The following is an 18,091-nucleotide window of genomic DNA, read 5'->3' on the forward strand; positions in this document are numbered from 1 at the left end:
TTGCTGAGGCTGGTTGGCAAGCCCCCAGGCTGGATTTGGCAGTAGGTGTGGCCTCTAAGGTCTCTGCTCATCCAGCTGCCTCAACCCCAGGAGTTGGTGGTGATAAGCTCTCTTGGGTAATGACTGAGGGGGCTTGGATCCAGGATGTGATACCTATGTAGCCCAGGAGAGGTAGACAGCTAGCATCATTTTGCCCAAATTAGTAGCCCACACATGGGGGGTATTTTAGATTGTTTATGCCCTGCTACAGGTCTTCTGATTTTACTAATAGTAGTGACCCTTTATCCCAAGACTTTGTCTGGCATGCTCATTTTGGAGGTCCAAGGGTAATGTTGTTGAAACACTCAGTGTGAGTACGACATCACTTTCTGGAGAAAAGAAGTTGTTTAGAAACTTCTACTGGCCTTCATATGTTTCCCATTTTAGGGGGAATGAAGTTAAGGTCTGCTTGGGATGCTATTTACGCTGCCTTGAGTTTCATGGAAGAAAAGTGGGAAGGAGGTATTCTGTTGGCAGCCTTCAGTCTCGAAAGACTATGATATCGTGTTCTGAATGGTGGTTCTGGAACAGCGTCTAGTGTGGCTGAAAAGGCCGATTCGGGAGTGACAATCCTTTCCACACCGGGAGCAAGTGCAGTCTGTCCCTGGTCTGCCTCCCTGGCTATGGGCCTTCCTTCTTTTCCTCTTTGCCTCAGACTGTTGGCCAAGTGTCTTTTCAAACTGGGAAAGGCCATGCTGTATAGCCTGCCTCCAAGCAGGCCGCTCAGAGGCCATGGTTTCCCACTTGTTGAGGTCCACTCCTAAGGCCTTCAGGAGGTAAAGGAAGAGGTAAAATGTGTGTTTTCAGAGGTAGACCTTGGCTTTCTGGAGCCCGGGTCCAGCTCTGCATTTGCACCCCTCCATCCCAACCCAGAAGTAATTGTGGTGATGTCATTGCTGCTGCAATTGCTTCTGTGCAGCCGCTCCACTGTTCCCCCTTTGAAAAAAAAAGGAGAAAGAAGAAGACACCCCAGAATCTGAGGAGCCTTCCGTGCCGCTTCTGAGGGGCATGAAAGGCTTCCATGGAGTGCATTGGGGCTCCTGGAAGCACCACCCAGGACAGGCGAGCATCACTTCCAGGAGGTGGGCAGCGCTCCCCTCCTGGGTGCTGCTTCTGAGAGACCCCAAAGCACTCTAAGAGAGCCTTTTGCACCATTCAGAAGTGGTGCAGAAGGCTCCTCAAAGCCGGAGAAGTGGGGCATGTCTCCTCCGAAATCAGAGAAGGCGTGTGCTGTTTCCCACTGCCCTGAGGTCTGCCCCTCCTCCTCCTCCCCTTGCATTAAAGGGGAGGAGAACAGGAGTGGTGGTCAGATGCAGCCAGGAACAGCGCCAAGAGTGGCTGCAGGAGCACAGCCACTCTCAGCGCGGTTCCCCATTGCTCTGAGCGCTGCCTTCCTCTTTTCTCCTTGAAGGGGAGAGGGTAGGCCTCAGAGCTGCACTACTCCCAGTGCACTGTCACCAGGCAGTGCCCTCTCCCCTCCTCCTCTATCAGAGAAGAGGAAGGTGGAGCTCTAGAGTGTTTGCGTGCAGGAGTTGCACCTCCCTGCACTAAAGTGCCCCTTTCCCCTACTTGTTGGCATCCTTCAGTCTCAGAAGACTATGGTATCACGCTCTGAATGGTGGTTCTGGAACAGAGTGTCCTCTCCAGTGCGCGAAGCCTGCGTAAAGTAGGTATGGAGGATAGGCTGTTACCCATGCAGCAAATCCCCCCTCTTCACGTCGCTGAAATGGTCCAATGGAAAGGCAGAGGCCAATACGGTTGGTTCCAGCGGCGTCGCAGGAGTTGCCAGAACGTGACTGTGTTCAGCCATGAACTGCCTCAGGGACTCCGGCTCCGGATTTTGCCTCGAGGTTGACTCCTGAAGCCTTTTCCATAACTGGATGTAGCCACGAGGCAGTGGAGGTTTGGGATCAGAGTTTTCCTTCTCTCAGATGAGCTGCCTTCCCAGGCTAACGAGGAGACAAGAGGATCCCTAGAGAGGCAGCATGCTGGAGTTGTGACTCCCAGTGCAGTGACACTCTAGGGAGCCCTCTTGTCTCCTCCTATAAAGGAGGAAAGAAGAGGCTGGTTTCTTTCCCTAAAAAAAAAAGAGAGAGAGAGAAATGGGTGGCGGGCGGGTGCGAGGCTGGCGATGGCGATCCTGGAGGGTTGGCACTTGGGGCATTTGCCCGCTTGCCCCCCTCTAGGTCTGCCACTTTGTGTTTTGCCTATTGCAGAGACAGTTTGCCAATATTTCTGTCATTACTGGAGTGGCAATGAGCAAACTCATCAAAGAAAGAAGGAATTGAATAAATGAACAATTGCTGTTGAATTCTGACAAGCAGATATTTTGGCTGTTAATAGTCCAATCCTATGAGCACATTATGCCAGTTGAATGCACATTCTTCTAGCATAACATGCTTTGCAGTTGTCACAAATGCAACAATACTGGAGCACATGGCTTCCATGTCTAAATTTGTAGGATGGAGAAAGAGCTCCAATCAATGGAACCTTTCTGACCTTTCAATGCAGAATAATTTGGTATACCATATCCAATCATCAACATGACTATTAGAAATATTTGGATTCAGTAACTAGATTTTCATTTTTTTTTAAAAGCATGTACTTCATTAAAACTGCAATGAATTCCTTCTGTAATCCTTGATGAGAGACAAAGGAAAATCTTACGTATATTAAATTAGTGTTGTATTTGTGGAGAAGGAATCCCAGAGGATGTACTGCATTACTTGTTTAGTTAATTTAGTACTAAAACTGCACCATGAAAACACACAAAGAAACTAACTTTGCTCTTTATTTAAGGATCAAGTGTATTGGTCCAATTTGCAAAAAATTGATTTTCTGTTAGCAAATGATAAGATGAAGGTGGCACAGTGCATTGCTTTTTCAGCTGTGTTTCTAGGCCAAGCAACATAAAATGTATTTTGATCCTTATCATGCTGTTGATGGCTGTGAGGACAATTGTGGCTGCAATCCTATGAACACTTTTTGGAAGTCAGCCCAATTTAACATAATGGAGCTTACTTCCCAGTAGACTTGCATAGGATTGTGCTGTGAGTTACCTATTTATGATGTAACAATGCTGTTGAGTTTGGATATTGGTCTGTGTTGAGATCTTAGTTTACCCTCCTACCTTAAAAGATTCTTGTAATTCTTCTCCCTGCATTCTCAGTTTATTGGGAGAAACACATTCAAAGCTTTGGTCTTGTCCAATATTATTCCTGTGAAACCACACTGTGGAAAGAATATAGGGTGCACACCATTTTTAAAAAATGCTTGCTTGGTTCATCTTTTCAAATCCACATTGAATATAATACACATACACACAACACCAGATCTATAATATGCAAAAGAAAGATGCTGCAGAGCATAGTTAATGTCTGGAAAAAAAATTCAACCTAAAAAAAAAATGATTGCTACCTATTGAAAGAAGCCTGGTTTTTACATTTATCTACTCCTATTTTTCTGCATATAAAGAGACTAAAGTCTTCCTGAAGGTTATTTTGTAAAGCTAATATTGTAGTGCTACATTTTACAACATAGTGCTTTGTTTAAGAAATTTTCATTATGCTGATGTGTTGCAAAAAACAATGCTCACAAAATAGCTGTGATAGGAAGGCCATTTTAAATGCATCCAACATATGTTCAATTTCACCAAAACGTGCAAGGAATGGGGGAAAGACCATGGCTCAGTGGCAGAGCATCTGTTTGCATGTAGAAGGTTCCACGTCCAATCCTTGACATTTCCAGGGCTGGCTGAAAAAGACCCCTGTCTGAAACCCTGGAGAGATGCTGCCACTCAGTTTCAACAATGCTAACTAGATGGACCAATGGTCCACAGCTGACTCAGGGTCCAATCCTATACAATTCTGCAGTGCCCGTGCAGCCATGTCAATGGGGCATGCAATACATCCTGTGGTGGAGAGGCAATCACAGAGGCCTCCTTAAGGAATGGGAACATTTGTTGCCGTACTTTGGGGCTGCATTGTGGCTATACCGGTGCTGGAAAATTGGATAGGATTGGGCCCTCAGCTATGGCAGTTTCCTAAGTATTACTAGTGGGCTCTGGGACACATGTTACATATGCATATGGGAGTGTGTGCAAAGACCTTTATGTAATTGACTCATAGTTCAGTGGAATTTGGTATGTAGTAAGGATAAGAGAAAGTAATGTATGTAGGTGCAATGCATTCAATTTAGAGTGGGGATAAATTTACACTAGGAGGAATTTATCTAGCCAGCACATGCATTCTTTCAGGCAAACTCTAACTGGCATTATTTGCCGAGTAGAATAGGGGAGCTAGATGGTTCAATGGTCTGACTCAGCTATGGCAGGACGGGGAGGAGAGCTTAATTTCCTCAAGAAGGAGGGAGCCTTGAGACACCAGAGGGAGGAAGAGGAACACACAAAGGAGGAGAAGTTAAGGGAGGAGAAGGGAGGAGAACATCCAGGGAGGAGAACATCCAGTTGAAAGAAGATTATGAAACGTTGGACTTTTTAACAACATGGATTCTAATTCTTTGACACAACCATGGTCTTCTCACTCTAATAAAGATACATTAAATTGTTGGATTATTGATGGCCATGAAAACCCATGAAAAATTGGTATATAGGTCCCATTTCATTTTGTCCACACTGCATAGTTTTCATTTGTTATGTCTGTAGTGGTAACATGATTCTCCATAGTGGTAGTCCTCATGGGAAACTACTAGACATGAATAGTTCACTAGCTGGAAACAGCCGCAATGCTATTGTAATATTTTCCATATGGTGACCCAATCATGTGCATTACTTGGAATCAGCAGTAACAAAATGAGGGCCCAGTCCTGTGGGTGCGTTATTTATTTATTTAAAATATGTATATGCTGCCTTCCTATGTTCAAGGCAGTGTAAATAATAAAAACCATTAAAATAAAAATGCAACCATAAAAACATGAGTAAAAAACACTAAAAGCAATTAAAAAATACAAAGTCAAATGATGGGGATAAAAATATAGCCACAACAACAGCATAAAAGCAGTGGCATTAAAGCAGCAGCCATTGATAAAAGGATCCTTTTTTATGCATGTTCTGCTGGCATAAGGCATAAGGCACATTGCAATACCACCAGAGCATGGAGCCCGGCTGCTGTTGCAAGTGACAAGCTGCCAGGTCCACACAAAGATGGACCAAGGACTCCCTTTGGTTCCGGCAAGCCAATAAGGGTGTTTGGGAGGGAGGTGGGTGGAGTGGAGTAGAGCAGGGTGGGCAGAATAGAAAGGAGTTGGGATGGGGGAGGTGAATCCAGAAAGGGGGAGGGATCCGCAGCAGTGACACCCACCCAATCCTGACCCCTGTCCCAAGCCTTATCCACCTTCATGGGTCAACGCGGACTTGCACAAGTGATCTTGCTAGTACAGATCCAAGTTGACCAATGGCAGCAGCGGGGGGCTTACCTGGGGCAAGGGAACAAATGTTCCTTTCCCCTGAAGAGGCCTCAAAAGACCAAAATTCCCCTCCAGGATTTAGCAGGGGCCACGTTGGTGCCACCACATAACGATACAAGGAGTTGCAGCGGATTGAGCTACCCATAACCTAAATATTGGTGCCGTATTGTCTCCATTTTATGGCCCTGGGGCTTTTTTTTTTGTCTTCTTAGATGATACAGACTACTAGAAGTGGGGTCAGGAATTTTCAGAAGCAGAGTTTAGAAAGGCACCAGAAAATTGTGCATTGCAGCATGGAAGAAAATGAGTAGTTGTAAATAATTGAAAAAGTTTTCAGCAATTTTAAAGGTTGCTTGAACCCTTCAAGCAAATCTTTCCAGTCAATTCACTTGCTACATAGTTATTCATATGTACGGTTTAAGCATGACAATAATTTTCATGACCTTTCCATACTGAATGGTGAATCTGAAGGCATTCCATATGGTTCAGAGAACTCACCAGGGAATTCTGGGAAATTATGACACAAATGAGTCATGCATACTTGCATCTCGTGCCTACTCAGTGAACAAATTTTATTTTTTTTATTTAATTAGGAAGAACATTAATTGCTACAAGTCATTTTCCTTTCACTAGGTGAAAAGCATCCAGAGTTTGCATTTGGGGTTACATCGTATCACATCCTTATTGCTGCATTCCTACTGCATGCTGAAATATTCCTATACTCATGTCCACCCAAGTATATAAAAGGATAGTGGTGGCTCCATTTAAGGTCAAAGCCCATTCACTCTTCTGCCATTCAATCCCATTCACTCAAAGATATCTCATCAAGAAGGAAAGATGTTTTCAAGGATCGTGTGGCAAATCAGAGATTGTCATGGCTCTGGGTGGGCCCGGCTTGCTTCAGTTTGCTCAGAGCTTCCATGGAGCTGCTTGGCAGTGATGCAAACATCACTTACCTCTGCAGCACAGCTGATGGATGGTGAGGTGAGTATTCATCAGCTCCCAGCAGAAACAGCTGGGAATGGGGAGTGGGAGACAGACGACGGCTCACAGTAGATCCTATCCCTTTTTCCAGCAGCCTTCTGCGCCTTTCTCTCCTAGGTAGCATAGGTCCAAGGAGACCTATTGCAGAGTGGGAAACTTGTAGAGGTGTGAAGGAATTTAAATTCCCTTTCGCATCTGGTGCCTCTTGATCTGCCCCACTGGATCAACTCAGATTTTTTGGTACAGCTTCACCAGTGGGGGAAAAGGATAGCAATGGGTTGTAAGATGGTAATATATTCCCCTCCATTTGATCCTTGTAACACTCTCTCTTTCTTTCCCCTCCTCCTTCCTCACTGTGCAAAATTTTGTATGTTTCTGTCATGTCCACCCTCCCCAATCATCTTTTTTCCAAGCTAAAAAGCCCCAGACACGGTAACCTTACCTCCTCCGATGAATGCTCCAGCCTCTGATCATTTTGATTGCCCTCTATTGTGCATTTTCCAACTCTACAATATCTATCTTGAGGTGTGATAACCAGAACTGTAAATTGTGTCCACACCATAGATTTGTATAAGGGCATTATATCTCTGCCTTATGTTGAAGAAAAGTTACCTCTATTGTGTAGTCTATTTTAATTATTCTACAAGTTCAAAGAATCTACAGATAACTGCTGTGCAGGCAAAAGAACTGCAATGCAGGTTAAAAATGAAGCTGAGTGAGTGAGTGAGTGAGTGAGTGAGTGAGTTGTTTTTGAATGCTTTACCTTAGATGTAAAACCAGCAGTAGAAAAAAATGAAAGCATATATTTATGCATCTATTTGTAGGAAGGTATAACTAGATTCTTGAAAGATGTATTGCAGTTGCAAGCAAGACACTGAATAAAAATAACAAATATTTAGGCAGCATTTTAGTCTCTTTAAAAATGTATTTTAAACTGAGCAAATTAAAGTCCAATAACAAGCTAGGATATATCTGTTCCTTACAGAGATAAAACTCATTTTAATCAAGCACCAAGTCTTCTGCATTTCAGAATAAATTTATAAATCTTCGCCTTAGCGAGGAACTAATGGGAACTGTATTTATAATTTGTACTATCTTAGTAATAACTTTTATAATTTCCATTCTATACACATGTACCCATGTGCACACACGGAGGCACATTGTAGCACGTAGCAGATATGCTGCAGGAACATACCTGCATTTCCATTATTTCTGTACCTTAAAGTCTAACAGCTTCTCAAGTCTTCCTGAAAAGAGTGGCAACTTTTAGATCAACATTCTGAAATGGAGATAATTATCTTCAGACAATTTGCTCTTGCTACCACCATTACACCTTATTTTTTTAAAAAGTCAACTGCCTGCTGCTAGTATATACTTCCACTTCACTCTTCCACTTTTTCTTCCCCAGGTTATTTGCAGTCATCTCTGAATGCTCCTTATAAAAATATCTGCAAAAAGATTAGGGGTGCTGTCCTAATCTACTTTCCATATCTGACATAACGGCAATGCAGCTCTGAGGGAAGGGTAAGGGAACAAACATCCCTAAGTTTGAGGAGGTCTCTGCGAGTGCCACCCAACTGCAGGACGCAGCACATGTTCCATTGGCACAGCTATGGCAGCGCTGGAAAGTTGGTTAGGATTTGGGCCTAAATCACTCAACATGATACCAAGAAAGACAATTTTATGTTTGCATATCATAGGGCGCAATCCAGTCCCTTGCGCCGGCCCAGAAGGGTTGCAAACATGCCATAAGGCACGTTTGCACCTCCTCAGGGGGAAGCCAGGCCGGCTCTCAGCGAAGCGCCAGCCTGCAGAGACTGATGCAAGCCTCTGTACCGGCTTCCTCCATTTGCCTTGTGTTGGCCTCGCTGGGCCAACGCAAGGCTCTGAGGTAGGCAGGGAAGCAGGCAGGAGGAAGGCATTCTTGGGTGGGGGGAGGGCGGGAGGTGGGCAGCCTCAGGGGCAGGTGGGTGGGGAGCGGAAGGTGGGGCTGGGATCCAGCAGTTATTATCAGTTATTAATTATTATCAGTATTTATATACTGCTTTTCAACAAAAGTTCACAAAGCGGTTTACAGAGAAAAATCAAATAACTAAATGGCTCCCTGTCCCAAAAGGGCTCACAATCTAAAAGATGCAAAACACCAGCAGACAGCCACTAGAAAAGACACTGCTGGGGTGAGGAGGGCCAGTTACTCTCCTCCTGCTAAATAAAAGAGGAGCACCTGCTTGAAAAAGTGACTCTCACCCTGATAACAGGGGTGAATGCCGGATCCCAACCCCCATTCCCGGGAAGAACGGAGCGACTTGAAGCCAGCAGCCATTATGGGTCAACTCAGACCTGTGCCAGTGATATCGCAAGTCTGAGTTGATTCATGCAGGCGGATTGAGTCCAAGAAGTTAGGGTATGGCATGCACTGGTATCATCAGTCCCACCTCCCTTCTGGGCTTGAACTGCCTACCCCACCTCCATCTCTTCCTCCTCCCTTCCCCTTCTCCTGTGCTGGATGTATCTGGTCTGGTGGGCACCCCAATGGCTGATGGAGTGCACAGGAAGTCCCCAGCCTTACTGCCAACATGTCCATTACTAAAACTGTCACAAAGCACTTTACACACATCTGCGGAATACATAGTCTGCCAGCACACACCCTGAATAGGAATGGGCCATCGGTTTTTTCCTGTACTCTTAGTTGTGGGCCTATCACTGCGTGAACATTTTAATCTTGATGCTTTTCCCCCTAGAAGTCTTCTCATCCATTATTAGATGCTTTCATTAATGCTCTCAGCCCAAATATTTATCTTGGTGCTTCTGCCAACAACTTCAGCCTTGTGATGCCAGTGAAACCTAATGATATGCACAATTGTGTGGCCCAGTGTCAAACATTCATTTGTATGTGCATGAAGCCTTGAAATATCTTCATTAGACTGATAAGTAGGCCTTATGAAGGCCAGCCAAGAAGGGTAACGGTGCCAGGAAACCTTCAGGCTCCTTCAAGCACCAGGTACCCAAAACATAACTGAACCAGATAATCTGAAATTCAACACCAATCTTAATACGTATGTACCCTATGTTGTTAGATTAAGCCTGGCTCCATCATCTGTGCCAATAGCGTTATGTTCTAACTGGAGCCTTAAGTGTGAACAATTTGGGGGCTCACAGATTATAAAATTATATCTAAGGATTAAAAGACAACCTGAAGTCATTTCAAAATTTAGTACTTGCTACATATATTTCCACCAGATAAAAAATTCTAATTTTTTTTCCAAAATAATGTATTTATTTTTATTCCTTTTCACATAGATATATTCTCTATCTACGTTATATTTTCAAAGCATGCAAGAACACTGGAGGTGCCAGTGTGAGATGGTACATGAAATCTTTGATAGTTTTAGGATTCAGCAGTTATAACACAGTTGAAAAGGGGACTGACTGAAGTAGCCTAATACTTTCTTTGCAGATGCTTGTTACTTTGAAATTGTTCTCATTCCCCCCTTTCTTTGGATTTATCAGAATCCATATTGATTAACTGGACACAAGTTTCTGTTCTGGAAGGGAAGCCTGTCATCGCTGCACAAAAAGTAATAAGGTCCCAGGAGGAATGTTTATCCCAGCAAATACATTTTATCCAGCCACAGGCTGATCACTTATCTTCGGGTGAGGTAAGGGCTTTCTTTGCTTGTTTTAGGGGTTTTAAAAAAATCTTTCTGCGGTTTAAAAAATGCTATTGGGAATGTTCCTGAGAAACAGGCTTTGTGTAGGTGAATACAAGTCTTTAACTAGTTCAAGCAGAAAAAGCAAATTATTGCTGCAATTGCAAAGTGGAAAGATTGCTCTCGATCTCTACTGTCTACAAATAACAAGCAATGTTTATTACAGAGGGTCCAACCCAAGATGGGTTGCTGAAATGATGGGCTGGTATAACAAAGGCCAACACACATTTTGCTTCCTTAAACGTTATACCAATTCCTGAGTATATTTGGGGTGCTGATTCCAAAAAATGGCATCTGTTTTGCCCTATCGCGTCTAGTTTTGGAGACACGGCATAGCCTCTTTAGTGTATGGTTCAAGCAACTTCCTCATGAGGAAGCCTACACCATGGCTTCTTCACGAGGAAGCTGCTTGAACCATTCACTAAAGAGGCTATGCTGTGTCTCCAAAACTAGACGTGACAGGGCAAAACGGATGCCATTTTTGGAATCAGCACCCCAAATTCATATCAAACCACCATAAAGTTTGGGAAAAACTCTTCTGACCCTCAGTTTTGTAGGCCTGTGTAATTAGTGAATGTTGCACATGCTGTTTCACTGTGGGGGGAGCAGAATGGGGGACAAGCACCTTGGACCCCACTGGGTCAAGAGGTGTGCATTTCATCATGACAACTCTTGTTACATCTTTATGCTAATGGGAGAAGAAGGACTTTGCCCTATGTGAGGGTCTCTTTCCCCACCCCACCCAGTGCATTCAGAATCATCAATTTCCTTGCACTTCTGCTGATTCAGCTATGACTGTATAAGACTTGTAATGATAGCAGACAGCATGCAGCGCAAGCCTAACTGCACATTAAGCTTGGGTAAGTCCCTTGCACCAGCCTTGGAGGGTTGCAAACATGCTGTAGAGCACATTTGCGCCTCCTCACAAGCAAGCCATCCCAGCACACGGAGGTGCTCTGGCACATGGACACTGAATCCAGCCTCCATGGTGGCTTGCGGGGCGAGCCTTGGACAGGGAGGCGGCGGGAGGAAGCGGGAGGAGGCGGATGGGGGAGTGGGAGGGGGCGAAGAGGGGAGCGGGAGGAGGGGCTGGGACCTGGCAGTTATGCTGGATCCCCACCCCGTTCCCCGAGCAGCTTTAAGCCGCTCCACTCTCCTTGGACTTGTGCTACCACAGGAAGTGGCGCAAGTCCAAGGAGACCCATTGGGGCCAACGTGGCTTACCTGGAGGTAAGGGGGAAAGTTTTCCCTTACCTCTGGCTGAGCCACTTTGGGCACCTATCCTGTGCTGGATACAGTGCAAGCCTCTTAGCTTCTCTGTTCCAGCGGAAGTTAGGATTGCATCCCTAATCTCATCCCTGGCTAGCCCAAACCATTCAGCACCGCTGAAAGAGCATGCACTGCATGCTGTGGGGAGGGGTGGCGACCAGGCAGTCCAGGAAAGACTCCCTGTAGGCCATCTGGCCTCTAAAGTGTCTCCTTGGACCTACATGAGCTATTTAGCTGGCGTACATCAAAGATATTCAGGGCGCAATCCTAACCAACTTTCTAGCACTGGCATAGCTGTGCCAGTGGGGCATGTGCTGCATCCAGCAGTTGGGAGGCCATCATGGAGGGCTCCTCAAGGTAAGGCAATGTTTGTTCCCTTACCTCAGAATTGCATTGCCCTTATGTCAGTGCTGGAAAATTGGTTAGGATTGTGGCCTCAGAGGGTGACTTTGGGCAGGGAAAGGTCAATAGGATCTCAGTGTGCATGGGTGCTGCCAAGATCCCAAATCCCACCGCAATCCACCCCTCTGCTGACACCTTACCTCCTCCCACAGGTGACTGCAGCCTACCACGGGCAGTATGGGGCTTCCTGGCTGCCACGCTATTGATAGAGAGCTTCAGAATGGAGGAAAGGCTGGGACACCAGCATATCATGCCCATAGGATTGGGCAGACAAGCCTATACATGTTTACTTAGAAGTAAGTTCTATTTTGTTTAATGAGGCTTACTCCCAGGAAATTGTGTATAGGATTTCAGCCCATGTTAAAGTTACATAATCATAACAATGTCCTAATTTTCTTGCAATAGCATAACTCAAAGACAGGACTGACATTTTAGTTAATCTTGAAGTTGCTTTTGGTTTTATTTCTCCCCCATAAGCACAAATTAATGTGAACTTTAATGAAAGCCTTATTTCTCCAAAGATTTTCACATAAAAATACTGTGGTTAAGGTCAGGTTAGAGGACAAAGACTGCATAGAGTCCTAGATGCTGATGGAGAGGATAGACAACTATTCTCTTACCCTTTCAAGCTCAATACTTGCATTAACAATTGTCTCTAAAAAGTTAACAAAGATGTATTTTTGCCACAGTGAATAAAGTTATCCCTGCAGTGGATATTGCTGAGTACAGACAATATTTTACAGCCCAATCCTAATTAAGTTTTATGACAGCCGAATAGAGGTTCTGCTGTTGTATGTGATAGATAGATAGATAGATAGATAGATAGATAGATAGATAGATAGATAGATAGATAGATAGATAGATAGATAGATAGATAGATAGATACCTTTATTGGCATACACTCTTGTATGTGGTTTTATACAGGGCAGGAGGTCTGGTCTAGAGGGTAGAGCCTCCATTTGCCTGAAGATTAACATCCACAAGGTCGCCAGTTTGAGGCCACCGGCACCGTGCGACCTTGAAGCAGCCGGCAAGCTGCAGCTGAGCTGTTCCATCTGCTCGGAGCGTGGGAGGATGGAGGCCAGAATGTTAAAACCAGATCGGAGTGTAACATCTTGAATGTGGTGGTTCTTGAAAGAGAGAACCTTCTTTCAATTTGTAAAAATCCCTGCGTGGATTTAATAAGCCTGCCTGTGTAAACCGCCTTGAATAAAGTCTTGAATAAAGACCAAGAAAGGCGGTATATAAATACTGTATATTATTATTATTATATATATATTTATGATGGCACATGCAGAACCCGCCCCCCCCGTGGCCATTTTGGAAGCACCAATGCAAATGGTAGTGGTGTTGGTGGTCTGCTGCCACAGCCAGCTACCCATAGGAACACAGGTAAGCTGGCATGGAAGGACGGTGGAAAGAATGGGTGGGGAGGGGGAGGAATGGGGGTGGTTCTGGACAGGGACCAAGTGCCCTGGTCTCCAATGCAGCTCCAGGTCAGGATTTCCAGGGTAGCAGAGTAACTACCCTGCACAGCTACAGAGTAGTAGTGGAGGACAAAGCTTGTCTGCTGCAGTTGTTGTCCCCCCGCAACTGACTTACCTGGTGTTGGAACAAAGCAGCAGCCGCTTTGCAGGTTGCCTGGGCACAGCTGTGGGCTCTTGTCTGGTCATGGACTCCCAGCATGCATTCCACCACATCCCATCTGTAGACACACCCTGTTAGCATAAAAAACTCTTTTCCATGTCCAGTCTTCAGAAGTGCTAACTGCAGCAAGGGTCTTCTAGATGGTGGTGCTCACTTACAGAATGCTCTCCCCAAGGAGAGCCTCCTTCATTCTGAAGTTTCAAGTTCCAGCTCAAGTCCTTTTTATTCAATCAAGGCTTCTGAGCTGGTTTGAGGACAGTGCGTAGAAAGTTTTGGAACTGAGGGCCCAACCCTATCCAACTTTCCAGCACCGATGCAGCTGCAATGCAGCCCCAAGGTAAGGGAATAAATGTTCCCTTACCTTGAGGAGGCCTCTGTGATTGCCCTCCCCCTGCAGGATTAGTGCATGCCTCATTGGCATGGCTGCATCAGCACTGCAAAATTGGAGAGGATTGGGCCCTGTGTGACTTGATTCCACTGCTTTTAAGTGTGGCTCCTATCCTACTTTTAGCTATTTTAATCTACTGTTTCTTATAATAATATTGCCTGTAATTATTTGTTGTTTAGTTGTTGTTTTTCTTCTGTTACTTTGGAAACATGTTTACAGATTGCCAAGTAGGCTAAAAATATCTTAAATAAATAAATACATAAATAAATAAATGGATGACTTGCATCTTAGCTCCTGTTTAATACATGTGCTCATGTGGAGATATCTCTTCAGTACCCTGCAAATCACATCTAGTGTGAATCAGCTGCAGCATGCAAATATATAATTGCCTGAAGACCTAGGGCACAAGCCTAACCAGGCCTACTCAGACGTAAGTCCTATTTTGTTTAATGGGGCTTACTCTCAGTAAAGTGTGATTAGGACTGCAGCCTTAGCGCCCAATCTTTTGCCAGCCTCACTGCCAGGCTCCCACTGGTGCTAGCCCAGCACCGGCCAGTGCTAGGCTAGCGTGGGGCAGTCACTCGGCTTCTGTGGGAGACCGCCGAGCTGCAGAACGGTAGATAGGGACAGGGAGGAGATGTTTCAGGGAGGGGGGAGGCCGGCGGGGGCTGAGAGAGGGCGGGCGGGAGGCGTGATGGGGAGGTGTGACGTGGGGAGGGGGGTGGGCTGGAGGCGTGCCTGGGGGAGGGATGGGAGGCGGGTCCACGGAGCTCCTCAGGATCCAGGGCACTCGTGTAGGGCTGCACGGCCAAAAAGTCGGCAACCAAAAGGTCGGCGGTAAATTGAGTAGCCCTATTGTGGGGCTGCTTACCTTACTTGGTGGAAGGGGGCGAAAGACCCTTCTCCTGAGGCACCTCCTGCGGTAGCTCAGGAGACGTAGGTTCCAGCGGCAGCCCTTCTCGGTGCCGCCAAGCCTGGGTGCCCCGGGCAGCTCAGGATTGGGCTGTTAGTCAGCTTCTTCCCCATCCAAAATGAGTAGGGAATAATGTGGATGGGATTTGTGGATGGGGTGCTTGAACAAAGCAACCACTTCACTCTATATGACTTGAGAAGTGTGAGCCTGTTTCTCCAACTCACAAGCAGCAGTGTTGTTATTGGCATTGTGTGAAACTAGTGCAGTGGTTTCCAAATTTTTTTGACTGGTGACTCCCTTGACCTACTGGGCTGTTGGCCACAGCTCCCCATTAGGGCTAGAAAATTATGCATGGGAAGGATAAAGTGGTTCGAGAGATGCTCTTTACTCTCTCACATAACACCAGAACCAGGGGACATCCACTAAAATTGAGTGTTGGGAGAGTTAGGACAGACAAAATAAAATATTTCTTTACTCAGCGTGTGGTTGGTCTGTGGAACTCCTTGCCACAGGATGTGGTGATGGCGTCTGGCCTGGATGCCTTTAAAAGGGGATTGGACAAGTTTCTGGAGGAAACGTCCTTTACGGGTTACAGGCCATGATGTGTATGTGCAACCTCCTGATTTTAGAAATGGACTCTGTCATATGCAAGGGAGGGCACCAGGATGAGGTCTCTTGTTATCTGGTGTGCTCCCTGGGGCATTTGGTGGGGCCACTGTGAGAAACAGGAAGCTGGACTAGATGGGCCTATGGCCTGATCCAGTGGGGCTGTTCTTATGTTCTTATGTTAATCCTATCTGATATAGGGTGGTGGGTTTTTCATGAGGATCCTGCAGCTCCTCTGGCAGTTTTTCACAGCTCATACTTTGGGAACCACTGCGCTAGGGTATTGTATATAATGCCCAGGTATTGGATAGAATGCCTACCATATTTTGGCAAAATTTGAAATAAGCTTGTTTCATTCTGACCTTGTATACCTAGGGATTTTAAGAGAATGCCTAGGTATTTTATACAGAGCCTAGCATGTTTTCAGTAAAGTGCAAAACAAACGTGTTTCAGTCTGATCTATGTTACCTAGGGATTTTAACAGAAAGCCTAGATATTCTATAGAGTATGCAGCCCTTTGGGGCACAGTGTGAAATCAGCTTATCTTGTCCCGCCCTCATATATGTTACCTAGAGATTTTAATACAATGCTTAGGTATTCTATAGACTGTCTACCATGTTTTTGGCAAAGTATTCTACACAATACCTTAGTTTCACAGAATGCCAGGAATGAACTCAGTAACCTACAGAATACCTAGGAATTGAGCACAGATGATTTTATTTTATACATTGTCTTGAAGTTTTTGGCATGCTATAGAATATCTAGGCATTCCATACAATACTTTAGTTTCACACAATGTCAGTAACAGCATCACTGGAGTGAATGCATGGCTGAAGTGAATTCAGTAGTCTTTTTAACTAGGTACTCCATTGATTCTAACTTATACTCACAGTCCATATGCTCTAGAATAGGCATAATAATGTAATTGGCACGCAGAAGTAGTGGCAAAAGCCCATTTAGAAGGATGGTAAAAGCACAAATTTCTTCTTTCTCTCTCCTTTTTTCTTCCAGGAGCTTCCAAAGGAAAAGTACCCTCCAAAATCTGATGTGGAGCTGGGTTTTAAAAATATAGCCCATTGATTCTGCAATCAAATGTTAAAATGATCTCTGCAGAGAAAATTTTTGGCATTCCAATGCAGGTTAGTTTAGGTTTTTTTTTTTGCAATCTTACTCCTGCACTCTAATTATAAAATGAGATACTAATGATCACATAAAATCTTCATTTCAGTTTTTCTGTACATCAGTGAACATTGCAAAAAGAAATTAAGATGCCACTCAAACTCTGCATTAAAACTATCTGTTAAGGGTGAATGTGAATATATATCAAGGGGAATTCAAATCTCTGTGGATGACTGAGAGACATAACTTGGAATAAGGTTTACTTTTTAAATTACTGCTCACTTTCATTTCTCTGTGTTAGCACATATGCCTTGTGTATTATACTCATCAAGATATCTGGGCTAATTCGTAGAAACCATCGGTTCTTTGTCTGACACTGCAAGAATAGGTGAAGTCATCTATTGGCTGTTCAACAGTTGTTATCACCTAGGAATTAATGACCCAATCCTGTGCCGACGCAACTTGTATTCCAGTGGCATAGCATGCTTCATGGCAGTTGCAAAGCTTAACTTGCCATTCAGCAACTGTTACCCTGCACATGCCTGATCTCATCTGATCTCGGAAGCTAAGCAAGGTCAGGTCTGGTTAGTACTTGGATGGGAGACCACCTGCGAATACCAGGTGCTGTAGGCTTATACCATAGTCTTTTGAGACTGAAGGTTGCCAACCAGGTCATTGCTGCAGGTAGCGCATGGCCACACACCAGAGCCCACCTGAAAAGCCACTGAGCCAGTGGGCAGAATGGGGCAAGGAGGAGGAGGTATGGGGCAGAGACCAGGGCAGGGAGAGAGTATGTCAAGGCTGGTAAGGGAACAGTATCAGCAGCAACAGCTCCATTGATATCCTATCCCCCTTCCTGACCTCAATCCATCTTCCTGAGACCACTCAGACTTGTGCCAGCTAAATCACTGGCAAAGGTCCAGGTAGTCTCATCATAGTAGCAGAGGCTTACCCCCAGCAAGGGAACAAATATTCCCTTAGCTGGAGGAGACCTCTGAGACTCCACCCCCTTCTCTGCAGGATGCAGCACGCACCCCAATGGTGCTGCATTGGGGGGGAGTGGATAGGATTCGGGTGTAAGGACATTAAGGTAGCAGGTTCATAATTGCTTTCCTAATGCCTTTATGTTCTGTCTAAAGATGATGTGAGTGGGTAGGTGACCTGGATGAGAACAGTGGTGCTGTAGATAGTGTTCTAGGTTCCGTTTTCTCTCTATATATTGTCCTAACTGAAATTGCTATTAGTCCTGCTAGGGTAAGCAATGGGGCAGTGTGGAGACCAGTGCAGATTGAGGAATATCAAGGCCAAGAAGGGGGCAGTATCAGGGAGAGCAGCACTGCCAATACACTATCGCCCTTCCTGGCCTCAATCTGCCTTCCAGGGTCCAGTCAGATTTGCACCAGCAAAATTACCGGTGCAGGTCCAAGTAGACCCAGCAGGGCAGTGAGGGCTTAATCCTAGGCAAGGGAGCAAATGTTCCCTTAAGCGGAAGAGACCTCGGAGGCTGCCCCCTCACAGGATGCAGCTTGTGCTCTGGTGGCACAGCTGCATTGTGGGTAAGTGACTCAGGCCGCCATCCTATCCTCTGCC

At 45.2% G+C, this 18,091-nt stretch overlaps 1 pseudogene; it reads left to right on the forward strand.

Moving 5' to 3' along the window:
- Nucleotides 1-17,014: 17,014 nt before the first annotated feature.
- On the forward strand, nucleotides 17,015-17,134 carry LOC136637631 (5S ribosomal RNA; annotated as a pseudogene).
- The last annotated feature ends 957 nt before the right edge of the window (nucleotides 17,135-18,091 follow it).

Source organism: Tiliqua scincoides, chromosome 1, assembly GCF_035046505.1.
Source record: "Tiliqua scincoides isolate rTilSci1 chromosome 1, rTilSci1.hap2, whole genome shotgun sequence".
Taxonomy (NCBI): Eukaryota; Metazoa; Chordata; class Lepidosauria; order Squamata; family Scincidae; genus Tiliqua; species Tiliqua scincoides.